Raw genomic sequence first — 27,098 nt, 5'->3', positions numbered from 1 at the left:
ACACTGCCAGTTGAAATCTGCTCCGTAATACGCAATACGCCCCCAGCGGACGTCGTACTACACCGCTGAAAAGCTTCGGAAGCTTACTCCCAAAATGACAGAGAGACTAGTAGGACTGATAAGTGTCTGAATGTCTGATTCTCTTGACCTCTCTTATACAGATAGAAATAGAAAGGCTGCTGCGTGGAGAAAAGCTGCCCAGGACGTTGACATGTCACCTTGGTTAAATGTGATATAGCGATATAATGTCAATAGTCCGATGTCTGTTGCTAGCTAACCAATTAGCATTAGCAGGTTTGTTGATCAGTACCATAGCAACGCTAAAATTGTCAGATAGGAGCCTTTCGCAAGAGTTCAATGTTTTTGAACGCATCCGGATGACCAACTGACACGACATTGTTTTTGCAACGCCTTGTTCAGACCGGGTTCAGACCCATTCACATGCAGTTTGTGAATCTCCAGAGGAAATGAACGACTTCCAGTCGTTTTGGAGCTGATTTCAACTGCCAGTGTGAAGGCGCTTAGCTGCTGTGTGGATTCAGAGGTCTGTTTGGAAAGCTGTAGCTCCTTCAGCTCCACCAGCTCTACTTCTTGCAGAGACAGACTCTCTCTCATCTGGGGACACTCTGCTGTCCAGCTGACTGATGTGCCCTGGACGGTCTCTAAAGGCTGTTCCCTCTTCCAGCTCTTCCCCTGGTAGCTGCTCTGTGGGGATGATGAAGCTCTTCTCCTCACTGCTGATCTTCTCCTGTCTCTGTTTCTCAGTCTCTGCCAGAGCTCTGATGGTGTTGAAGTCCTCTTTGGACAGAGCTGAAACTGTCTGTGTACAGTAGTAGGTTACTAATTCCTCCTGTGTGGCATATGTCTGCAGTCAAGGCCTCTGGGTTTTCTCGAGTTGTTTGTGTTTGTAAGCTTTCTTGGCCTGGGTACTTTTAATTTCACAACCATAGATATAGATATATCTATGATCACAACATTGTTTCAGTTCCTAACTGCCGCCAATGAACTTCTAACATAGGAAGAAGTTTCACTCTCTCGTTACTTCCAGCTTCTGAACTGGTTGCAGTTCCACCAGAGTTCCATATAGGGGGCGCTCACAGGCCAGTGCAGAATGAATGGTGCTCTATGGAGCTGTACCCCTCAAAACCCACTTTTCTCAGGATATCAGTTTTTGTCTAGTAATTTGAATGTTGCATTCGAAAGGGGAGGCTAAGAAAATACACACTGCTGGGTGTTAGATTTTTTTAAAGTCACTTTTTGTTCTAAAAAGCCTTTAAAATGTCAATGACGTCATACACATATACGGGCCGAGATACTGCTTTTACGGCGAAGCTCTGAGTCGCTTTTTTTTTTTTTTCTCGAGGCATCGACAACACAGCTGACAGGTTAGGCTCTGTTAATACAACACAGCTAACAGGTTAGGCTCTGTTAATACAACACAGCTGACAGGTTAGGCTCTGTTAATACAACACAGCTAACAGGTTAGGCTCTGTTAATACAACACAGCTAACAGGTTCGGCTCTCCCTGTTAATACATGTGCTAGAAAGAGGTTTGCTGATGTTTTAAAGACCACGCCGAAATATTCACTCTGATATTCAGGCTCTGCCCCGAGGCCGCGGGGCCGGATCTCCGACCGTAATTAGACCTTCACTGACCAATCAGCATTCATTAGCAGAATGCTAGCATGTTATGGGCAACAAAGAGTCACCCTGTAAGAAATCAAAAGGACATAAGTGCTCGTTCATTCAACTTTCGACCTATAACCCATGTTGAACTTGCAAAAACAAAAAATCAAACTGAGGTTTCTCAACGACAATCAGGCAAAAGAGACAAATTTAGCCGTCTAGCTCCATAGACACCCATTCATTTTGCACTGGACCGCGATCACCCCCAGTGGAACTCTTAGCACAGGCTAGCCTTTGCTTCTTAAGGTAGAAATTATAAATTAAACTACTGTGGGTATGAAGGAAGCTTACATTACTACTCTACTACAGCTTCTCTTGAGTGGGAAGGAGATGGTTCTAGCTTTTGGTGGGTGTTTCCTTTGGTTTGGAGCCTTTTGGTCCTTAGCTTAGTGTAGCATAGCCTTCTTGCTCCTCTCCTCTGTCCTTGCTGTCGTGTTAGCAGAGTTAGCTTTTGAGTTAGCTGAGTTAGATATAGTGTTAGCACAGTTAGCTGTTGTGTTAGTAGAGTTAGCTGTTGTGTTAGCATGATTAGAAGTTGTGTTAGCAGAGTTAGCTGTTGTGTTGGCCGAGTTAGATATAGTGTTAGCAGAGTTAGCTGTTGTGTTAGTAGAGTTAGCTGTTGTGTTAGCATAATTAGCTGTTTTGTTAGCAGAGTTAGCTGTTGTGTTAGCATAATTAGCTGTTTTGTTAGCAGAGTTAGCTGTTGTGTTAGCATAATAAGCTGTTGTGTTAGCAGAGTTGGCTGTTGTGTTAGAGGAGTTAGATATAGTGTTAGCAGAGTTAGCTGTTGTGTTAGTAGAGTTAGCTGTTGTGTTAGCAGAGTTAGCTGTACTGTTAGCAGGGTCAGCTGTTGTGTTAGCAGAGTTAGATATATTCTTAGCAGAGTTAGCTGTTGTTTTAGCATGATTAGCTGTCATGTTATTAGAGTTAGCTGTGGTGTTAGCATAGTTAACTGTTGTGTTAGCCGAGTTAGCTGTTGTTTTAGAGGAGTTAGCTGTGGTGTTAGCAGAGTTAGCGGTTGTGTTAGCGGTGTTAGATATAGTGTTAGCAGAGTTAGCTGTTGTGTTAGCAGAGTTAGCTGTTGTGTTAGTAGAGTTAGCTGTTGTGTTAGCAGAGTTAGCTGTTGTATTAGCATAATTAGAAGTTTTCTTAGCAGAGTTAGCTGTTGTGTTAGTAGAGTTAGCTGTTGTGTTAGTAGAATTAGCTATTGTGTTAGCAGAGTTTGATATAGTGTTAGCAGAGTTAGCTGTTGTGTTAGTAGAATTAGCTATTGTGTTAGCAGAGTTTGATATAGTGTTAGCAGAGTTAGCTGTTGTTTTAGAGGAGTTAGTTGTGGTGTTATCCAAGTTAGCTGTTGTGTTAGCTGGGTTAGATATAGTGTTAGCAGAGTTAGCTGTTGTTTTAGAGAAGTTAGCTGTGGTGTTATCCAAGTTAGCTGTTGTGTTAGCAGGGTTAGCTGTGGTGTTAGCAGAGTTAGATATAGTCTTAGCAGAGTTAGCTGTTGTTTTAGCATAATTAGCTGTAGTGTTATTAGAGTTAGCTGTGGTGTTAGCAGAGTTAGCTGTTGTGTTAGCGGTGTTAGATATAGTGTTAGCAGAGTTAGCTGTTGTTTTAGCATAATTAGCTGTGGTGTTATCAGAGTTAGCTGTGGTGTTAGCAGGGTTAGCTGTTGTGTTAGCAGAGTTAACTGCTGTGTTAGCATAATTAGCTGTTGTGTTAGCTGTTGTGTTAGCATTAATGGCTGTTGTGTTAGCAGAGATAGCTGTTGTATTAGCATAATTAGAAGTTTTCTTAGCAGAGTTAGCTATTTTGTTAGCAGGGTTAGCTGTTGTGTTAGTAGAGTTAGCTGTTGTGTTAGCAGAGTTAGCTGTTGTGTTAGCAGGGTTAGCTGTGGTGTTAGCAGAGTTAACTGTTGTTTAAGCAGGGTTAGCTGTGGTGTAGGCAGAGCGTTAGCTGTTGTGTTAGTAGAGTTAGCTGTTGTGTGCGGCTTAGCTGTGCGCGTAGCAGAGTTTGCTGTTGTGTTAGCCGAGTTAGATTTAGTGTTAGCAGGGTTAGCTGTGGTGTTAGCAGAGTTAGCTGTTGTTTTAGAGGAGTTAGCTGTGGTGTTATCCAAGTTAGCTGTTGTGTTAGCCGGGTTAGATATAGTGTTAGCAGAGTTAGCTGTTGTTTTAGAGAAGTTAGCTGTGGTGTTATCCAAGTTAGCTGTTGTGTTAGCAGGGTTAGCTGTGGTGTTAGCAGAGTTAGATATAGTCTTAGCAGAGTTAGCTGTTGTTTTAGCATAATTAGCTGTAGTGTTATTAGAGTTAGCTGTGGTGTTAGCAGAGTTAGCTGTTGTGTTAGCGGTGTTAGATATAGTGTTAGCAGAGTTAGCTGTTGTTTTAGCATAATTAGCTGTGGTGTTATCAGAGTTAGCTGTGGTGTTAGCAGGGTTAGCTGTTGTGTTAGCAGAGTTAACTGCTGTGTTAGCATAATTAGCTGTTGTGTTAGCTGTTGTGTTAGCATTAATCGGCTGTGTTGTAGCAGAGATAGCCATTGTATTAGCATTATCAGATGTTTCTTAGCAGAGTTAGCTATTTTGTTAGCAGGGTTAGCTGTTGTGTTAGTAGAGTTAGCTGTTGTGTTAGCAGAGTTAGCTGTTGTGTTAGCATGGTTAGCTGTGGTGTTAGCAGAGTTAGCTGTTGTGTAAGCAGGGTTAGCTGTGGTGTAGGCAGAGTTAGCTGTTGTGTTAGTAGAGTTAGCTGTTGTGTTAGCAGGGTTAGCTGTTGCGTTAGCAGAGTTTGCTGTTGTGTTAGCCGAGTTAGATTTAGTGTTAGCAGGGTTAGCTGTGGTGTTAGCCGAGTTAGCTGTTGTGTTAGTAGAGTTAGCTGTTGTGTTAGCAGAGTTAGCTGTTGTGTTAGCAGGGTTAGCTGTGGTGTTAGGAGAGTTAGCTGTTGTGTTAGCAGAGTTAGCTGTTGTGTTAGCAGGGTTAGCTGTGGTGTTAGGAGAGTTAGCTGTTGTGTTAGCAGGGTTAGCTGTGGTGTTAGCAGAGTTAGCTGTTGTGTTAGTAGAGTTAGCTGTTGTGTTAGCAGGGTTAGCTGTAGTGTTATTAGAGTTAGCTGTGGTGTTAGCAGAGTTAGCTGTTGTGTTAGCGGTGTTAGATATAGTGTTAGCAGAGTTAGCTGTTGTTTTAGCAGAGTTAGCTGTTGTGTTAGCAGGGTTAGCTGTTGTGTTAGCAGGGTTAGCTGTTGCGTTAGCAAGGTTAGCTGTGGTGTTAGCCGAGTTAGCTGTTGTGTTAGAGTACTTGTGGCAGACTCTGGCTGCTTTTGGGTTCAACCCTGGTTTTATAGCCATGATCCAGGTTCTCTACAGTGACATTGCGAGTGTTCTTAAGATAAATGGCGGGGGGGTGAGGCAGGGCTGCTCTCTCTCAGGGATGTTATTTTCATTATCCTTCGAGCCTCTGCTCCACAAACTAAGGAGCACGTTGAATGGTGTGTGTTTCCCTCAGTGTCCTATCTCTTTTACGTTTTCTGTTTATGCAGATTATTTAATTGTTTTGATAAACTCACAAAGAGATATTGATGTTTTAAAAGATATTCTTAAAGATTTTGGTTTTCTTTCATCTGCAAGAGTGAACTGGGGGAAGAATGAGGCTGTGATGGTGGGGGAGAGTTTGGGGGATCGGCTCAGGCTGCCAGGTGCTTTTAGTCTGGAAAAAGGGAGGACTGAAGTAACTCTGAGCTTTCTTGGGGGGTGAGACCTATGTTCAAAAGAATTGGGACAATGTTTTGGAGACTGTTAAAGGTTAAAGGTCGTCTTAATGGATGGAAGTGGCTGCTGCTAAAGATGTCCTATCGAGGCCGCGTCCTTATTTTAAATAACTTGGTGTAACTCTCTCTCTCTCCCTCTCTCTCTCTCTCTCTCTCTCTCTCTCTCCTTCTCCTCCTCTCTTTCTCCTCCTCTCTCTCTCCTCTCTCTCTCTCTCTCTCTCTCTCTCTCTCTGTATCCATGGTGATGTCTCTCTCCCTCTCTGTCTCTCTCTCTGTGTCTCTCCCAGCAGGATCGGCATTTTATTGATGTTGGTTATTTGGTCAAATGTCTGGTGTTTGTGTTTGAATTTGGGGAAATATTGAGTTGGGACTGGCTGCAGTTCTGTTCATTCTGTCAGGAAGTGCAGCTCTGTCTCGACTTCGTCTCTCTTGCACAGCTGGCAGAAGCTCTCCTCTTTGGGGAGCGGCATTGTTGTGTTTGTCGGCCTGTCTCGATGGCCTGGTTGTGCTCACTGAGTCTGGATTTGGTCAACGTAGTTCTCAGTTTGTAACAGTGGTCAGGTAGTCTGCCACACCTTAGCTGTTGTGTTAGCATGGTTAAATGTGTTAACAGAGTTAGCAGGGTTAGCTGTTGTGTTAGCTGTTGTTTTGGCATGGTTAAATGTTTTGTTAGCGCGTTAGCTGTTGTCGTTAGCATGGTTAGCTGTTGTGTTAGCAGCGTAGCGTGTTGTGTTAGCAGGGTTAGCTGTTGTTGTTAGCGGGCTTAGCTGTTGTGTTAACAGAGTTAGCTGTTGTGTTAGCAGGGTTAGCTGTTGTGTTAGCATGGTTAAATGTTGTGTTAACAGAGTTAGCTGTTGTGTTGGCATGGTTAAATGTTGTGTTAACAGAGTTAGCTGTTGTGTTAGCATGGTTAAATGTTGTGTTAACAGAGTTAGCTGTCGTGTTAACATAGTTAGCTGTTGTGTTAGCAGTATTAGCTGTTGTGTTAACAGAGTTAGCTGTTGTGTTAGCAGGGTTAGCTGTTGTGTTAGCAGGGTTAAATGTTGTGTTAACAGAGTTAGCTGTTGATTTAGCATGGTTAAATGTTGTGTTAGCAGGGTTAGCTGTTGATTTAGCATGGTTAAATGTTGTGTTAACAGAGTTAGCTGTTGTGTTAGCAGGGTTAGCTGTTGCGTTAGCTGTTGTTTTAGCATGGTTAAATGTTGTGTTAGCAGCGTTGCTGTGTTGCGCATGGTTAGTTGTTGTGTTAGCAGCGTTAGCTGTTGTGTTAGCAGGGTTAGCTGTTGTGTTAGCAGCGTTAGCTGTTGTGTTAACATAGTTAGCTGTTGTGTTAGCAGGGTTAGCTTTTGGGTTAACAGAGTTAGCTGTTGTGTTAGCAGGGTTAGCTGTTGTGTTAGCATGGTTAAATGTTGTGTTAACAGAGTTAGCTGTTGTGTTAGCATGGTTAAATGTTGTGTTAACAGAGTAAGCTGTTGTGTTAGCAGCATTAGCTGTTGTGTTACCAGGTTAGCTGTTGTGTTAGCATGTAAATGTTGTGTTAACAGAGTTAGCTGTTGTGTTAGCATGGTTAAATGTTGTGTTAACAGAGTTAGCTGTTGTGTTAGCATGGTTAAATGTTGTGTTAACAGAGTTAGCTGTCGTGTTTAACATAGTTAGCTGTTGTGTTAGCAGTATTAGCTGTTGTGTTAACAGAGTTAGCGTGTTGTTGGAGTAGGGTTAGCGTTGTGTTAGCAGGGTTAAATGTTGTGTTAACAGAGTTAGGTGTTGTGTTAGCAGCGTTAGCTGTTGTGTTAGCGGGTTAGCTGTTGTGTTAGCATGGTTAAATCTTGTGTTAACAGAGTTAGCTGTTGTGTTAGCAGCGTAGATGTTGTGTTAGCATGGTTAGCTGTTGTCTTAGCAGAGTTAGCTGTTATGTTAGCAGGGTTAGCTGTTGTCTTAGCAGCGGTTAGCTGTTGTGTTAGCATGGTTAAATGTTGTGTTAACAGTGTTAGCTGTTGTGTTAGCAGAGATAGCTGTTGTGTTAGCATGGTTAAATGTTGTGTTAACAGAGTTAGCTGTTGTGTTAGCATGGTTGGCTGTTGTGTTAGCATGGTTAAATGTTGTGTTAACAGAGTTAGCTGTTGTGTTAGCAGGGTTAGCTGTTGTGTTAGCAGAGGTTAGCTGTTGTGTTAGACATGGTAGTTGTTGTTTTAGCATGGTTAAATGTTGTGTTAGCAGCGTTAGCTGTTGTGTTAGCTATGGTTAGCTGTTGTATTAGCAGAGATAGCTGTTGTGTTAGCATGGTTAAATGTTGTGTTAACAGAGTTAGCTGTTGTGTTAGCAGGGTTAGCGTGTTGTGTTAGCATGGTTAGCTGTTGTGTTAGCAGGGTTAGCTGTTGTGTTAGCATGGTTAAATCTTGTGTTTGCAGCGTTGCTGTTGTGTTAGCATGGTTAAATGTCGTGTTAACAGAGTTAGCTGTTGTGTTAGCATGGTTAAATCTTGTGTTAGCAGGGTTAGCTGTTGTGTTAGCAGGGTTAAATGTTGTGTTAACAGAGTTAGCTGTTGTGTTAGCATGGTTAAATCTTGTGTTAGCAGCGTTAGCTGTTGTGTTAGCATGGTTAAATGTTGTGTTAACAGAGTTAGCTGTTGTGTTAGCAGGGTTAGCTGTTGTGTTAGCATGGTTAAATGTTGTGTTAACAGAGTTAGTTGTTGTGTTAGCACCGTTAGCTGTTGTGTTAGCAGGGTTAAAGGAGAACAGCTAGCTATGATACACACACACACACAAACACAAACACACACACACACACACAGGTACGACACACACATACACACACACACACAGGTACGATGACACACACACACACACACACAGACAGCCACACACACAGAGACACACAGACACACACATGGATACACACACACACACAGAGACACACACAGACACACGCACACACACACACACACAGGTACGATAGACACACACACACACACACACACAGACACACACAGACACACACAGCTACGATGTACACACACACACACACACACATCACAGGTACACACACAAACACACACACACAGACAGCGACATAGACACACACACACACACACACACACACACAGACACACAAAGACACACACACACACACACACACACATACACAGTCAGACACACAATTCACACAGACACACTAACACACACAGACACACAAAACAGACACACACAGACACACACAGGGACGATACACACACACAATACGATACACACACACACGCACACACACACACACACACAGAAACACACACACACACACACACATCACAATACACACAAAAACACACAAACACACACACAAACACACACACACACACACAGGCAAACACACACATACACCACAGTCAGACACACACAGATTCACACAAGACACACACACACACAAGACACACACAGGTACGATACACACACACAGGTACCATAATATACAACACACTTTTAACGTTTGTTGCTATTTTTGTAAGATGTTTGTTGACCCTGATTTGGGTAATAAAAATAATAAACTCTGTTCCCTAGTCGACACACAACACACACATAGACACACACACACATACACACACATAGACACACACACACAATAGACACACAAACACACACACACATAGAAACAACATATACACACACATAGACACACACACAATAGACACACATAGACACACACACAAATATACACACATATAGACACACACATACACACACATAGACACACACACAACACACATAGACACACAAAGAGATACACAAAAACACACCACGCACACACACACAGTCACACACACATACACACACACACACACACACACATACACACACACATACACACACACATAACACACAAACAGATAAACACAAACCCACACAAACACAGTCACACACACAATACACACACACAGACACACACACTAAAGATACATACACACACATACACACATACACACACATAGACACACACACATACACACACACACACATACACACACACATACACACACACACACACAGACACACAAACAGATACACACAGACACACCCGCACACACACAGTCACACACACACACACACACACACACAGACACACACAGGTACAATACACACACACACACAGGTACAATATACACACACACACAGGTACGATACACACAGATAAACACACACAAACAGACACACACAAACACACACACACAGACATACACAGACACACACACACAGTCAGACACATAGATACACACACACACAAACACAGACACACACACAAACACAGATACACACGCACACAGACACACAACAGATACACACACACACACACAGACACGCACACACAGACAAAACAGACACACACACACACACAGAACACACACAAACACACACACACATACACACACAGCAGACACAGATTCAATAGACACCAACACACACACACACACAAAGACACACAGAACATGCTCCACTTCTTCTCTCTCTCTTTCTGGAGTGATGTAATGCCCCCTCCCTCCTTTCAGGGTGGAGCCTGCTGGAGTCAGATATTTGACACCAGGTCTGAGGAAGTGTAAGTGTGTTTTTAATTTCATTCATCACACTGTGACATCATCAACCCTCTGATGTCATCATCAAAGTGCTGATTGGTTAATAACTGCAGCTGTGTTGTGTCTCCTTCTCTCCGTCAGATTCCTGTGAACTCACACTGGACACAAACACAGTGAACAGAAAACTCAAACTGTCTGACAACAACAGGAAGGTGACACGTGTGGAGGAGGATCAGTCATATCCTGATCATCCAGAGAGGTTTGACTACTGGCCTCAGCTGCTGTGTAGAGATGGTCTGACTGGTCGCTGTTACTGGGAGGTGGAGACGAGAGGAGGGGTTTATATATCAGTGAGTTACAGAGGAATCAGGAGGAGAGGAGACAGTGTTGACTGTTTGTTTGGATGGAATGATCAGTCCTGGAGTCTGATCTGCTCTGATGGTCGTTACTCTGTCTGTCACAATAACAGAGAAACATCCATCTCCTCCTCCTCTGTCTCTGGTAGAGTAGCAGACATCTCCTCCTCCTCTGTCTCTGGTAGAGTAGCAGACATCTCCTCCTCCTCTGTCTCTGGTAGAGTAGCAGACATCTCCTCCTCCTCTGTCTCTGGTAGAGTAGCAGTGTATGTGGACTGTCCTGCTGGCTCTCTGTCCTTCTACACAGTCTCCTCTGACTCACTGATCCACCTCCACACCTTCAACACCACATTCACTCAGCCTCTCTATCCTGGGTTCTGGTTCAGGTCTCCTGGTTCCTCAGTGTCTCTGAGTCCTGTGTAGGACGGAGAGTCTCCTCCTGTTTCTCACTGCTGATCAGTTGAGTCTGTACCGCCGGGGTCGTCAACTACAGTTTTTAAAGGGCCAGTTTACTTCGAGGCAGACTGATGGGGAAAAGACTTTCACATATGGAAAAAAAATTATTTTATACTGTAATACGCTCTATTGTTGTAAAAATGCCTTGTATTTAATTTAATACTATTGTTGTTGTACATGTCACCGTTGAGGTGGAAAGCGCTTTAGTTGTGAAGACCCCCTAAAAAACATGGAAACTCCTTAATGATAACTGGCTCTTTAACTAGAAAATGATCTCAGATTCGGAGGCAGTTCACTGAGGAGTGTTAGGTTGTAAAAAGATAAAACTATGCTTATGTATTATGTTTTAAATAATAAATTGTATGCTGCAGTCAGGTTATGAAAATAGGAATGGAATCTAGAATGACTAGCCTACTAAGGTAAAAACAGCTGGTTATTTCTCTCCCCCTCTCTTCCTGTCTTTGGTTAAATTGATTAGGTTAAAACCAACTATTAACATATGAAGAGGAACATCTCTTTGAGTCTCCAACCTCCTGGTGCCAAGTCTGGGTTAGAACAAAGGAAATGCAAACTCTGTAAACTTGAATATAATCAACACTTCCATGATAATCAACCTTAGTCTGTGACCTGGAGTAGACCTGAAATCAGAAGTGTGTCTTTAACCTGGGACAGTTTCCATTCAGGGAAACACCCACAATTCCAAGGGATATAATTCGGATTCTGAGTAAGATTCAGGACTTCAATCTGTGACCCGAAAGGGAAGCAGTTGGAGTCCGCTGTTTACAGTGTATTGTTTGTCATGTCGCATGGCTGCTAACTTGTGTCCCGACGGAAGCATGTTTGCAGTCTGATGCTGTTTTATGTTTTAGTGTTTTATGTTTAATTGTGTTTTGACTGTCGTTTTCACCGTGTTGTTTTATTAAACCTCTGGCTTGACTTCCAATTCGAACCTAGCCTCTCCTTCGTCCTCAGAAATCTAAGAACACGTCATTTAGTGAAATCTTAACAGGAGTGATGGTTAAAGTCTGTCGTTATGGAAACATTATTGTAGTATGCAGCGTCCTGATTGGTGGAAAATGCTAGCAGAAAGAAACGGCTGTTGTCAGGTAAACATGTCACTGTCAAAGAGGTGGAAAAGCCCAGCTTTAATGGTGAATGGACCGATAAGCAGGCTGTGCTCTCGTCATGTATGCCTCATTCTCAATGAAAGATGCTGTTGCAAAATAATACAACATCATCATCATCATCATCATCAAGAATGAAGAACTCGAACATACCGATGGCGTCATTCACGTGCAAACTAAGATACAGTTAGACTAGGCGACAGCTTTTCTTTTAGTTTGTTTGTAAAAATTCTCCGTTAGCAGAGTAGAGCTGTGTTTGGGTAAACCAGCGCGGTGGACAGAGCAGACAGAGCAGAGTGAAATATGGCTTTCTACATGTTGATGCCGGTCTACACAGGTGATGCATTGATAAGTATTGACTTTCTACTCACGAAGGTTTCATTGTAGCCTATTTACAGAAAAGAGACTAGCGTGAGTTCATCTGCCCCCAGCGGCCGTTGATAATCCTCTCGGTAGCGTTCCCAGTCAGGTGCTGCGTGTTTTAACGCACACACATCTCGGCTCAGCGGTGTGTGTGGAGCTCGGGCATCGCTGTACAGAATCCCGGCATGTGAATAGAGATGTAAATACAGGCAGCTGGTTTTGCTATAAATGCTTGAAATGATAAATAACAGAACGCATTTTTTCCTCTTTACATTTTGTGAATTCGTGATTATTCTGCGGGCCAGACTAAAAGCTTTGAGTCTTTACAGTATCACACTTACAGAAATATTTCAGGTTATTGTTATAAACTAATGAATGAACTTTGTATGAAATAATTCAGAATGATTGAAAAGATTCCTCGTGAACATTGTAAACTTGTTCCACTTCCTGTCCATTAAAGATGGAAGCTGTGATCATGAAATTGTAGAAATGCCGTTGACTTGTGTCATGTTTAGTTTTGAGTTCTGTCTCTTTTCACAATAAAAGCATGAAGTTACCGTGAGAGAGTTTGTGGTCTTTCTGTTTAACTTTTACACACGATAAGATGTCTCGGTGTCCCAGAGGTCTTCCAGGTGGAGCTGCAGCGTGAGAAACCGTCCAATCAGAGCAGTCCAAATGTAAGCTAGCTTAGCTTAGCTCTGTTCCACATCACATGTAACGTTATCTGACCTGATGGGTCTTATCCTGTGAAGTGTTGTCAGCAGAGAAGCAAAAGAACAACATTAGAGTAACGTTACACCCCTGGTACAATAGACACACACACACACACACATGGACACACAAACACACACACAGGTACGATACACACACACACACACGTACACTGTAAACCCAAATTAGTTGACTTTACATGCAAATCGCATTGAAACCCGTTGCCCTATCCCACTTTAGTTTTTCCACAAGCTGAAACTAAATATGCTGAGTCGTATTAACATGGAACCTTAAGTTTAGTATTTATATTTATTAGTAGTGTGTACTCAAGTCATTAGATAAAACTAGCTATTATGACTTGTTATTTCTACTCAACATTGTGTGATCATCAATGTGAGCTCCATAGTCCTGGGTTGTTAAGATGGAGAGCATACGTGAGTCCAAACAGAACGCACATTGCTTTTGGCAGATCTTGAATGTTGTCCATCACGACTTCTCCCTCTGATGATTTTTAGCGAGGCTGGACTGAGATGCTGAGAAGATGCCCAGAGCCCAGCACCTTCACGCTCAACGAGAAGTATCCCAATATCACAGTCACGAGAAGAACCATCCTCATCTGATTCATAAATAAAGAATAACAGAGGAGCACAATCACTTCATGAGATTTCTCATTTGAAAAATAACTTTGATCAATATAAGAGTGTCATGGTCAAAAATAAATAAAGGTGAAAATTATAAGAAAGCAAGTGCTTACTTACAAAGTCTGCTTTTATTTGAAGACGTTTGTGGGGTTGTCCCGTGGGATGACAGGAAGACCTCTGAGCACCTGTGTCCGAATCACAGTTGGCTCTGTAGTCTTTTGGGAATTAAACACAGTACCACAAGTTAGAGAGCTAAAATGAAAAACAAATAAAGATCTATAAGAAAGCTTAAACAAACCAAGCAATGTTTGGATTGAATTAAACAACTAATAGAGTAGCATTGTGATATGATGTTTTTACAAAACCTGTGAAAAACAATGCCAAGAACATAAAGTGTATGGACCTACATTGGTCTGTTGTGAAATATGCGTCAACAACTGTCCAACATTACCTCTCTTGGATCGAAATAACTTGAGGAGACGAGGACCGAGCCGATCGATTCTCTCGTAGAATTCCTGCTTTTGGTTCTTGCTGAACTCCATGAACAGCTGAAAAATACAGAGAACAAAAACAAACTGAACTTAGATCAACTGAACTATACAAGGCAGCTAAGCCATCTGCAAAGTAGTATATGATTTGAAATGTTGTTTAAATTAAAAAAAACATCATGCCCTAAATAACACATACCAATGTTTTCCTTAAAGAGGACAAGAGTAAATGTGTACTGCAGGTGAAAACAATCACCTGACTGACAGTGAAAGGTAACTTGGGCAGTTTCTCTCACCCTGGGTTTTCTGGTCAATCTTTGCTAAGTGGAGCTTAAGTGCATTAATGGAGTTGAATGTGCACACACATTGTTGGTGTAAGCAGGGAAATGGGACAGTTCTACCATAGTTTCCGTGTTTAAACCGATAATGTTTTAAAAGGTAACCCATTTTCTCACACACAAACTCACAATACTTCCACTTCCACAGCATCCTTTTTTTAATTTAATTTTTATTTATTTATTTATCTCGAACAATCTACAATATTGCAAAACATAAAAAACACAAGATAAAACACAAACAATCAAAATCTAACAAAACAACAACAACAAAAAAAATATATAAAAACGATTCATTCGAGAAGGAGCAGGCAGAAGCAAATAGCTTATTTGGACCTGCCCCTTATTTCCCAAAATTATATTATACAAAGTAAAATAGATATGCAAATATAGCATACAATCTTTCAGTCTTACAGTAATTTACAACAATACAATAATATACAACAATACCATTAAATTACAAATTACAATCCTCTGTTTCAGTTTATTCTTTTCTGTATTGATCAAGTAATGATGTCTTTAATCTATTTTTAAACTGAATGATATTATGGCTCTGTTTAATATCATTGTTCAGTCCATTCCATAAGGTCACCCCACAAACTGAAACACACATGCTTTTAACAACAGTTCGCACAAGTGGTTGCCTAAACATACAATGACCTCTTAGATGATATACCCCATTTCTTTCATCAAACATTGCACCTATGTTAAACGGTAAAATTTTTTCTTTAACTTTAAACATAAATTGAGCAGTTTTAAATACAACAATGTCCATAAATTTCAGCAAATGTGAATTAAAGAACCAATGATTAGTGTGTTCATAATACCCAATGTGATTAATTATCCTAATTGCTCTTTTTTGTAATACACAAATTTTTTTCAAATTGCTTTTATAAGTATTTCCCCACACTTCCACACAATATAACATATATGGTACAATAAGGGTGCAGTACAGAGTATGTAGTGTTTTTTTGTTCAAGATGTATCTAGTTTTACTCAATATACCAATACTCCTGGCCATTTTTGAGCACAAATATTTAATGTGTGGCTTCCAGCAGAGTTTATGGTCAAGAACAGCACCCAAAAATTTATTTTCGTAGACTCTTTCAATTATTTCATTATCAATTACCATTGTAACATCTCGATTTATAGTACGATTTCCGAATAACATAAATTTAGTTTTGTTCAAGTTTAAAGATAACTTATTTGATCAAACCATAGTTTTAATTTATTCATTTCATTAGTGACCATTTCCATTGTCTGCTGCAAATTATCCCCACAACCAAAAATATTTGTGTCATCTGCAAAAATAGTAAATTTTAGTACATGTGATGATTTACAGATATCATTTAAGTAAAGGATAAACAATTTAGGGCCCAAAACTGACCCCTGTGGAACTCCACAGGAAATATTAAGACTGGTTGACCGGTGATTACCCATTTGAACAAACTGACTCCTGTTTTCAATATAGCTTTTCATCCAGTTATAGGCCAAACCTCTGATGCCATAACTTTCCAATTTTTTTAACATCATTTCGTGATCAACAGTATCAAAAGCTTTTTTTAAATCTATGAAAACCCCCGCATAGCATAGTTTTTATTTTCAATACAATTTGATAATCTTTCAACTAACTCAATAAGTGCCATAGACGTTGATCTACCAGATCGGAATCCATACTGACTATCAATTAGTAAATTGTTTTTATCAATGAAGTTATCTAGCCTTTTAAGAAATAGTTTTTCAAGTATTTTTGAGAACTGTGAAAGCAGAGATATTGGTCTATAATTATTGAAAATATGTGAGTCACCAGATTTATGCAATGGGATTACTTTAGCTACTTTCATCTAATCAGGAAATACTCCTGTTTTAAATGATATGTATATATATATATGATAATGGGTCAACAATCCGTCTATTACTTTTTTTAATATAGACATATCAATGTCATCACAATCTTTGGAAGTTTTATTATTACATTTATTTACAATCTCTATAATTTCCCTGCCTTCTACAGTTCCCAAAAACAATGAAAATGGGTTATTGTCCACATGGTCCATCACAAAATAATTCGTCCCTATGTAATTTATGTCTTTGGCCAAATTAGGACCCACATTAACAAAGTAATTGTTGAATCTGTCAACCACTTCATTCATATTTGACCACGTCTTATCATTCTCGTTAAAGTTTTCCGGATAATTAATTTTATTAAGTCCTTTAGTAATAATTGCATTTAATGTATTCCATGTTCCTTTAACATTATATTTGTTATTATCTAGTAATTTGTTATAATAATCCTTCTTACATATCCTCATTATGGTAGTTAATTTATTTTTATATTTCTTATATTTTAACTCAGATTCTTTCGTTCTATATTTTATGAAATTCCTATAAAGGGTATTCTTTTTTTTACAGGCATTTTGAATTCCTTTAGACATCCAGGGTGTTTCAGAATGTTTCCTTTTATTACAGTATTGTTTTATTGGACAGTTTTTATTATATAAAGTTATAAATATATCTAAGAATAATTCATATGCCTCGTTAGGGTCAGCTTCCTTCATTACTTCCTTCCAATTATACTTTATTAACTCCATTCTAAATACAGAAATTGTTTCTTCAGTCCTTAATCTCTTAAATATAGTCTCATTACACTCAATCTTCCTAATAAAATTACAGTCATGAGTCACAAAGATTGGTAGGTGGTCACTTATATCATTAATTAATATTCCACTTAAAGAATTAATTTCCATATTATTTGTAAAAATGTTATCAATCAGAGTGGCACCATTACATGTTATTCTGGTTGGTTTTGTGATTGTTGGAAAAAGACTCAAACTATACAATGTTTCAATAAACTCTTTGTGTTTATTGGGATTTATTAGGTCAATGTTGAAATCCCCACATATATAATTAACTTTATGCTTTACTTTATTAAACATTTTTTCCATTATTTCTGTGAATATCTGAACATTGGATCCTGGTTTCCTATATACACAACTTACTATGACATTCTTCATTTTTTCATACATAATTCAATTGCAATACACTCCATTATGTCATCCTTGACTACGGTCATGTTTTCAACAACCTTGTAAATTAGGCCTTTATCAATAAAGAGCGCCACCCCTCCTCCACAACAGTTTACTCTATTCACATACTTAAATTCATATCCCTGTAACTCAAAATCCACACCCCTTACGGCATTAATCTTGAACTGTCCTAAATATTCCTTTATTTTCTGGAAGTTTGAATACAGACTTCTGCTGTTAAAATGAATGATAGATATGCCATAATCAGTTTTAATATTATTATTGAACTGTTGCTCTGTGTAATAGCTGCAGTTATTATTTATGTTAACATAAAAGTTATTTTCTGGATCAATGTACTGTTCAAAATCAGGCGCACTCTGGTCAAAATTAAGACTAGTCATATTAATAGACATAACACAAACCTAAAGCTTTAACAGTGGAAAACAAAACAATATAAAAGCTACATGAACCAACCCGTAGGAACCTGAACTAGGCACCTCCAAACTTGTCGAGCTGCTCAATGCTTCTGATACACATAACTCTCGCTTGCTCTGGTGGGCCATTCAATTTAACAAACACCTTGCAATAAGAGGACCAGGTAGCTTGAATCCTTCCTTGTTTCTTCAAGAACCTTGCCTTTCTTGCAATATCTGCATTCATTTTAGTTAGATGCTCATTGATGTAAACATTTGTACCCTTCAATTTGCGGCCCTGTCTGAGCAGGTCAATTTTATGCTTTCTGTTAGGAAAGCGTACAATGACAATATGATTGTCACTCTGGTTTCTTGATAGAATAATGTGACATGCCTCAATATTGTGTCTGTTTATGGATATGTTTTTGTCATGAAGGAAGGCTGTTACCTGAGCCTCAGTTGAATCATCATGGTCTACGCTCTCAGCTTGCACATCCCCCTTCAAAGCATGAGCATAAGACCGCGGCTTAATCTTCAATCCAGTTATCAAGACATCATTCATTCGAGTGTACTGCTCCAAATCAGAAACACAAGCTTCCAAAGAGTTAATCTTGAGCTGCTGTTCCTCATTCGACTTTTTTAGATCAGAGATTTCATTCATAAGGTTAATTAAAGTACGCTGTTGTTTGGCTATGGTCGCCAATCCTTTTTTTATTTCTTTTGAGGCCATCTTGATACTTTCCCAGTCAGAACACTGAGCTGCTTAGGCCTGATGTTAGCTGGCTGCTCCTGATTTCCAGTCCTGGTGTCTGATGGCAGCCCCTGGATCCTGGGCCTGATGAAGTAGGTTGTAGCGTGTAAGCGTGTTAGCTCCTCTGCGGCTACAGCGGGGTGTTTGTCGCATTAGCTTTCTCCGTCTGAAACCAGACTTTCACTTGCTCTTGCAGTCAAGTCTCAGTCAAACCGTTGTGATTCCCACGGTCCTTTCAAGTTAGCAGTAAATTCCCATTTACTTTCTGCAGTCTTCAGTTCACCACCTCACCATCCTCACCGTCACCAATTCCTGATTCCCTGCAGGTTAGCGTTGTGTGTCTGCAGGGCTGTGTTGTTCTCCTGCAGTGAGGATGAGGGCAGGTCCAGACTTTGACTCTGTTTCTTTTTAAGAGTCAGATGTTCAGATGGACACCAACCTCATGTCTGTGTTAGTATAGCTTACATGCTCGCAATGCTTTTCTGACATGATTCATAGTCTTTTGAGCCATCTGTATAAGCTTACAGAAAGAAAATGAAAGCCTTTAACCCAGACGTTACAGTTTACACAGACACAGATTCCTCCAGGACACATATAGAGTTGTGTCCACACAGTGAGGTAAGAGGGAACGGAAAGTGTACAATGTGTGACACACCACAAGGATCTGGAGAAATAGAAAACAAGAAAACGTTTAGCTCAACGACTCAGCTCAACAATGTCACCGTTAAATACAATAAGGCAACAGAACCGAAACGACGCCTGTGTCACAGAGAAAACCGGCTTGTCAACAAGCGTCTGTGAGAAAGTGAGCGAGAGGGAAAAAGAGAGCGGCCGAGGACGGGTCGAGTGGATCGATGCGCCGCAAGCAGCTCGCGGTGTCCACAACGTAAACACCTCCACAGCGCCTGCTACGCTCCTCTGACCCCACAGCGGTTGGATCGCTTTCCTATTGCGTAACATGACGGTTATACCGTATAAAGGAAACAGTCGAGCAAACTCGCCGGCATGTGAGCCGTCCTCAGACTGTTAACGCTAAGCTAACCTTAACATTCAGCTGGCACTGTTTTGAGTAGCTAGTGTTAGCAATAAGCACAAATTAACATCATGCACAGGTTCAAACACATTAGACAGAAACAAAGCTACGTCAACTAATTATCTGCAAGCTTTTGGGTATTAAAATTCCCACAAAGATAACTAGGCTACAATAGTTATTTTAGATACTAACCGTTCCACTTGGAGTAAGGCTGCTTCCAGGTCAGGGTACCGTCTGCTGCCGATGCCTGTGCTGCTCGTCCCGCCCATAGACAGGATGGTCCCGCCAGGTGGAGAGCAGAGACCCTTGAACGCACCTTACAAGACGCTGGTCTGGTCACGTGACCAGGCAGGTTTTTGAATTAGCCCCTCCCCTTTTTATAAAGTAAACATACCGAGTTATCTCTGCTGAACCTGATTAGTGCAATGAATCTTTCAGCTAAATATTACAAACAACTAATGCTGTTTAGTAATGATAGCAGGTTTTACAAAACATAAAAGTATAAGTAATGATCACTCGTAAGTTTAATTAGAAACAAAATCTGGGTTTACAGTAGACACACACACACACACTTCAAGAAGAGAGAGAGAGATGCTAACATTAGATAAAACCAACATCTTGTTTCAGCCCTGGTGAACCTCCTCTAAACAGACTCCTGCTGTAGAGACTTTGAGTCCATCTCACCATCACCATGGAGATCTTTGGGTAAACGGTGATCTCTGTGCTGGGTTGTCTGGGTAACGAGTGGTTGCCGTGGTTCAGACAGGTAACCAGGAGACACTGTTGTCTCTGTGCTGGGTTGTCTGGGTAACGAGTGGTTGCCGTGGTTCAGACAGGTAACCAGGAGACACTGTTGTCTCTCTGCTGGGTTGTCTGGGTAACGAGTGGTTGCCGTGGTTCAGACAGGTAACCAGGAGACCCTGTTGTCTCTGTGCTGGGTTGTCTGGGTAACGAGTGGTTGCCGTGGTTCAGACAGGTAACCAGGAGACACTGTTGTCTCTGCTAACCAATCCTCCAGCAGCTCCGGTCGTCTCTGCTCTCCTCCGGCTGGATCAGATCGTAGATCCTGGAGACGAGGCGCTGCGCTGGCTCGGGGACAACGGTCTCCTGGAGAGACTCTGAATGCATCTTACCGTTGTGTGCCGGGCCGGGCCGGCCCAGGAAACCCAGCGCCAGCGCCAGCAGACAGAACCCAAACAGACCGCTCCCAAACATGGCTTCCTGTCTGAAGACCTCCAGCTCTGAATAAAGGTTTTCTGGTGTTTTTACTGCGTGTTGAGCCGGATGAATCCAACCAGGACGGTGACGATAACTCCCAGGTGTGTGCTGGGTTTGTGTTCCTGTAAAATGAGAGTTGTACCTGAGCCCTCCTCTTTGTAACTCACCTGTAACCACGACTACCATCCAGCATCGCTGTCGTACCACAAAGGGAGTTGTTCCCTTTGTTTCAATCTAGAGATTATAATCTATAATTAAACTCTTCCTTGTTCCTGTAAATGTCGCCCAACCTGAATTTAGATTAATGAAACAAGACGTTAACAATGGTGACATTTATAAAATCATCTTTTTCTCAGCGGTTTGGTCCCACAAAGGTGACAAACATACTATATATCTACCACATGTGTCAAACTCGAGGCCCGCGGGCCAAATCAGGCCCCTTGCAGATTGTGATCCGGCCCGCATATAAATTTAGGTTCAAAATACACAAAACATTTTGGCCCATCTAGTTTTTGTCGCTTTTGCCAACGTTTTGTTTTCTGTTTTTGTTGTTTTTTCCAACGCTTTCTTTTTTCGATGATTTTTCTCCCTTTTGCCAACGTTTTTTGGCTTTTTTTTTTCTCCTATGATGGCTAAGAAACTTTTCTCTGACTTTTCTTTAAGAATTGATGTCGCCCAAACTGTAAGTGAGAAGACTTTATAAGACATACAATAATACGGTCAAAGATATCTGACTTTTCTGTGGCCGGGTTGGCTCAGTGGGTAGAGCAGGAACACATTTGTAGAGGTTTATTCCTTGATGCAGAAGGTCCGGGGGTTCGAGTGTGACCTCCCCCATCTCCCCCTTTCATATCTAGCTATCCTATCCATAAAAGGCAGAAAAATAATCTTATGTAGATTCTTCTTCCTCTCTCCCTCTCCTCCTCTCTCCCTCCCCTACTTCTCTCTCTAGTAGCGAGAAGCGAAAAACAAAAGCTGACAATTTTGTCTGGACAGAAGAGGAGGTGGAGTTATTGCTCCAAATAATGAACACACACACACACGCACACACACAGACACACACACACACACACACACACACAGACACACACACACACACACACACACAAACACACACACACACACACACACACACACACACACACACACACACACACACAGACACACACACACACACACACAACAATACAGACACACACACACACACACACACACGCACACACACAGACACACACACACACACACACAAACACACACACACACACACACACACACACACACACACACACACACACACACACACAGACACACACACACACACACACAGACACACACACACACACACACGACACATACCACACACACACACACACACACCACACAACATCATCACACAGACACACACACACACACACACACATCGATCACGAACACACACACTATCACCACACACACACACACACACACACAACACACACAGAGATAGACTGTAATTATACTGTAGAAGCCCTTCTCAAATTTATTTCCTCAATTTTAGATCTCCACAAAAAATTGTATTCTTTCTCTGAATAATTGCGACTCTGCTTATTGTTACACTTTATTTGCGTTAGTTTGATTCCATCCAATGATAGTAAAGGCTGTGATATACATCGTGGTCACCGTGTGAATATGTTTGGTGGCGCTCTGCTTGTAGTTCCTGCTGATGTCACCAGAGGGCGCCATGACGTCATCACCAGCTCAGATATGAACACAAACTGGAGACTTTGGGTTAGTTTGATGATGTGCCTCTCTGGGCGTTTCCTCTTGTTCCCTGCTTAAAGTTTATTTTCACTTTCCAGAGTTTGTGTCGCAGATTTTTTTCTCCGTGTGGAGCTCCAGCTGAAGGTAATTTAACTCTTCTGTAAGGTTTAATATATATATATATATATATAATATATAAAATATACTTTAATTTAAACTAATATCATCTAGCACCGTTTAAATTCCGTTTTGTTTCAGAGAAAGTTGAACATATCAAAAGTGTTTGAACTCATTTCTAAAGGCTGTGTGTGTGTGTGTGTGTGTGTGTGTGTGTGTGTGTGTGTGTGTGTGTGTGTGTGTGTTTGTGTGTGTGTGTGTGTGTGTGTGTGAGAAAATGTAAGTTGCTGTTTGATACTTTAACAACACGTTAGTCTTTGGTCTCTTTGGGGTTAGTTTCTGGCTCTGTAAAGTTAAATATAATGTCTCTACTTCACTTCTTATTTTCTGAGAAAGTTTGGATGACTCTTGTGTTGAAGATAAATCTACGTGTTATAACATGAACTACTACAGAGGAGGTTTTAAATACTTTGTCTGTTACAATTGGCAGAAGATGTGGACCCAAAACGCAGGGAGAGGGCAGTGCAGGCAGAAGGTTGGACACGAGGGTTTATTTAACAAAAACACAAAAATAAACCAAGGGAGTCCTGAGGCTTAAACGGGCAAAAGACAATTCCAAAAGAGGTAAAAGGGAATAAAAAAAACAGAGAAGTAAAATAAAAACCAGGAACTACCGTGCTGACACGGGGAAAAACACACATGAACACACGCAAACTAACAGGGCAAGGCCACAAAACGATCTGACAACAGACAAAGGAAACACAGGGGCTAAATAAACTAGGTAACGAGGAAACACAAGACAGGTGACACCAGGGCTGGGGAACAGGTGGAGCACATCAGACAATCACACAGGTGGGAAAACACAGGAAGTAAAACTAGACATGACAAGACAGAAAACAGACTATCAAAATAAAACAGGAAATGGACCATAATACAAAACAGAACATAACTATACACAACAAAATATACACAGACCACAGGATACAATAAACACAACAGAGGCCAGGGCCCTATTTCAGAAAGCAGGGGTCCGTTCCAGGTAGGAGGTTTACCAAACTCTGAGTCTAACCCTGATGTCTGAGTTGATTTACCCTGAGATGGAAACTCAGAGTTTTCGGTTCCAGAACAGCTGATTTGAGATGGTTCAATCAACTCGGAGTATGTTCACTCAGGGTTACGCACGTGCACAAAAGACAGTATGAATGGACCCATGATTCTACGATTCACCATGGTTACAACCACAAACAAACGGGTCGGCGGAAATACTCATGCGCACAAAGAGTGAGTTTGAACCATAGATATTAACAGTCTATGGTTTGAACATGTATTTCGTTAAAAAAGCAAGACAGCGCTGCTGCTGCAAAAGAGAGAGAATTGGTGTGGGAGAAAATTGCTGCTCGAGTCAATGCGTACGCATTAACAGTGTATTAATTTCATATTTAATCACAGTTAACTTTACTGGTGAAAACTGGAAATGTAGGCTACACCTATAATTTTATTCAGGTGCAATCCTGCGACAGAAAAAGTAAACTATACTATTCCCATTCTGAGGCTGCAGGACCATGATCATTAATAGAATTATAAGTATAATCATTTATTTCTATTTAATGGCTCTCACTGGTTTGTGTTCAGGGAACACGTTTCAGAGCGATCACACTTTTCTGACGGCTCTGCATACAGTGGCTTTACTATTACAGTATGATCCATATACACACCAATACACACAGATACACATACAGTGGCTTTACTATTAGGCCTACAGTAGGCTATGACTCGCTGCTGTTATAAAGAAAACTGCCGTTTGCAAAAAACGTAATGCGACACAAAGAATCTGCTGGGATGTTAAAGCCTGTCCACGATGTTGAACTAGTGGAAGGATAAAGTATCTACATATCTAATAGACTGTGATAAAAAATACCTCTCAAATCGGTTATGTGGAAATGAAAAAACATCTAGTATATTCGGGACTAAATATAATCTCCCGAGGTAAACTCTATGTGAATTAATTTAGCTTTTTCATCAATGGGATCGTCGACAAAAGGACATGACATATTTGAGAAAAAAAACATTTTAGTCTGCCTAACATAAACCAATACGTTTTTTTTATTCATGCAGATAAAACTGCATTAAAATGCGCCTGATACAGACTGAATGAATGAATGAGGAAATGAGTTTCCCCTCCCTCTCAGAGGGAGGAGACTGAGAGAAACTCGAGGTTTCTTGAAGAAAACCTGCTCCCGACCAGGTTAGGTTCACAGGCTCAGTTACCATAGTAACTGACTCCGAGGTTAAGTTACCTCTCTTTCTGGAACGGAAATCTCAGAGTTTCCCTCATCTCAGGGTTAACCAACAAGTTTTCACTAAACCTGCTTTCTGGAACGGACCCCGGAACCCAATGGCCGGTATCTGGAGACAAAAAAACAAACACAAGACACAATTATGCAGATTAATTTACGGCAACTTTCAAGTCAATTTATTTCATACAGCCCGAAAAAAACACAAATTCCAAATGTTCTTCGAGGAGCTTTACTTCTGTACAACATCCTCTCAACATGTTTTTACCACAAACACAAACACACACACACACACACACACACACACACACACACACACACACACACACACACACACACACACACACACACACACACACACACACACACACACACACACACACACAGAAACACACACACACAAACACACAGTACTTATAAGGTAGAAGCCCTTCTCCAATTTATTTCCTTAATTTTAGATCTCTGAATTCTTTCTCTGAATAATTGGGCGACTCTGCTTATTGTTACACTTCATGTGCGTTAGTTTGATTCCATCCAATGATAGTGAAGGCTGTGATATATATCGTGTGCACCATAACTTAAGTCATTGTTTATAAGTAGAATTAAACTGTTTGGGATTGCACGAGTTAAAGAATTAAATTCTCTGAAACAAAGTTAAACTAATAAAATCTGTCAACCTGTTTTAATGTGTGAATATGTTTGGTGGAGCTCTGCTTGTAGTTCCTGCTGATGTCACCAGAGGGCGCCATGACGTCATCACCAGCTCAGAGATGAAAACACACTGGGGACTTTGAGTTAGTTTGATGCTGTGCCTCTCTGGGCGTTTCCTCTTGTTTCCAGAGTTTGTGTGGCAGCTTTTTCTCTCCGTGTGAAGCTCCAGCTGAAGGTAATTTAACTCTTCTGTAACATTTAAAATATATATATATCTGGCACCGTTTAAATTCTGTTTTGTTTCCGAGAAAGTTAAACACAATGAAAGTGTTTGAACTAATTTCTAAAGGCTGTGTGTGTGTGTGTGTGTGTCTTTGTGTGTCTGTGTGTGTCTGTGTGTGTGTGTGTGTGTGTGTGTGTCTTTGTGTGTGTGTGTGTGTGTGTGTGTGTGAGTGTGTGTGTCTGTGTGAGTGAGAAACTGTAAGTTACTGTTTGATACTTTAACAACACGTTAGTCTTTGGTCTCTTCAGGGTTAGTTTCTGGCTCTGTAAAGTTAAATATAATGTTTCTACTTCACTTCTTATTTCCTGAGAAAGTTTGGACGACTCTCGTGTTGAAGATAAATCTCCATGTTGTAACATGAACTACTACAGAGGAGGTTTTAAATACTTTGCCAGGTGTTTATACGTCTGTCTGTCACAACCGTGAGGCTGCAGTCAGGAAACTTTACAGCTGTGTAGCTGAGATCTAAATGAAGGCTGAGTTTGAAGATGGGGGGTCTGAGCAAGGGGGGAGGAAGTAGGAGGGGAGGAAGTAAGGAAGGGACAACTTTAACCCCTGGCCTGATTTGGCCGGTGTGAACCATCATAAGATGGCCTCTAGTTATTTCCTTTCTCCTGCTGTCAGAAAACAAACCGTCGTCTCCACCAGCGTAAAGTCAGACACAACAGGACTCTACTGTTTCCTCTGGGACCTTTCAGAATAAAATGTAGAGACCTAAATAACTCTGTTACTGTTGTAGTGATGTGTGGAGGAGGAGGCACAGGACAGAAAGGTGAGATTGATTGTCATAATGGAGTCTTGTCTCCATTAGAGGACAGAAAGATGACATTAGTCCTGGAGTCTTGTCTCCATTAGAGGACAGAAAGATGACATTAGTCCTGGAGTCTTGTCTCCATTAGAGGACAGAAAGATGACATTAGTCCTGGAGTCTTGTCTCCATTAGAGGACAGAAAGAGGACATTAGTCCTGGAGTCTTGTCTCCATTAGAGGACAGAAAGATGACATTAGTCCTGGAGTCTTGTCTCCATTAGAGGACAGAAAGAGGACATTAGTCCTGGAGTCTTGTCTACTTTAGAGGACAGAAAGATGACATTAGTCCTGGAGT

At 40.9% G+C, this 27,098-nt stretch overlaps 2 protein-coding genes across 25 annotated transcripts in view; one reads left to right on the top strand and one right to left on the bottom strand.

The window, feature by feature from the left end:
• Positions 1-27,098, bottom strand: part of LOC120571647 (protein NLRC3-like) — a 615,005-nt gene that overhangs the window by 157,009 nt on the left and 430,898 nt on the right. The window lies entirely within an intron of this gene.
• LOC120570840 (NLR family CARD domain-containing protein 3-like) overlaps positions 1-27,098 on the top strand; it is a 590,579-nt gene that overhangs the window by 556,626 nt on the left and 6,855 nt on the right. For 3 of the 24 annotated variants that reach the window (XM_039819581.1, XM_039819625.1, XM_039819612.1), the window contains exon 1: positions 25,533-25,945. The exons of 19 other annotated variants lie outside the window; for them this stretch is intronic. The gene's annotated coding sequence lies outside the window, so the exon portion shown is untranslated. Of the gene's footprint in view, positions 1-22,703; positions 22,793-25,532; positions 25,946-27,098 lie in introns of those variants that run through there. 2 more of the 24 variants (XM_039819592.1, XM_039819601.1) reach the window with 2 other exon arrangements.

This window comes from Perca fluviatilis, chromosome 2, assembly GCF_010015445.1.
Source record: "Perca fluviatilis chromosome 2, GENO_Pfluv_1.0, whole genome shotgun sequence".
Taxonomy (NCBI): domain Eukaryota; kingdom Metazoa; phylum Chordata; class Actinopteri; order Perciformes; family Percidae; genus Perca; species Perca fluviatilis.
Note: the sequence above shows the minus strand (reverse complement) of the source record. Positions and strands in the feature narration are given on the sequence as shown.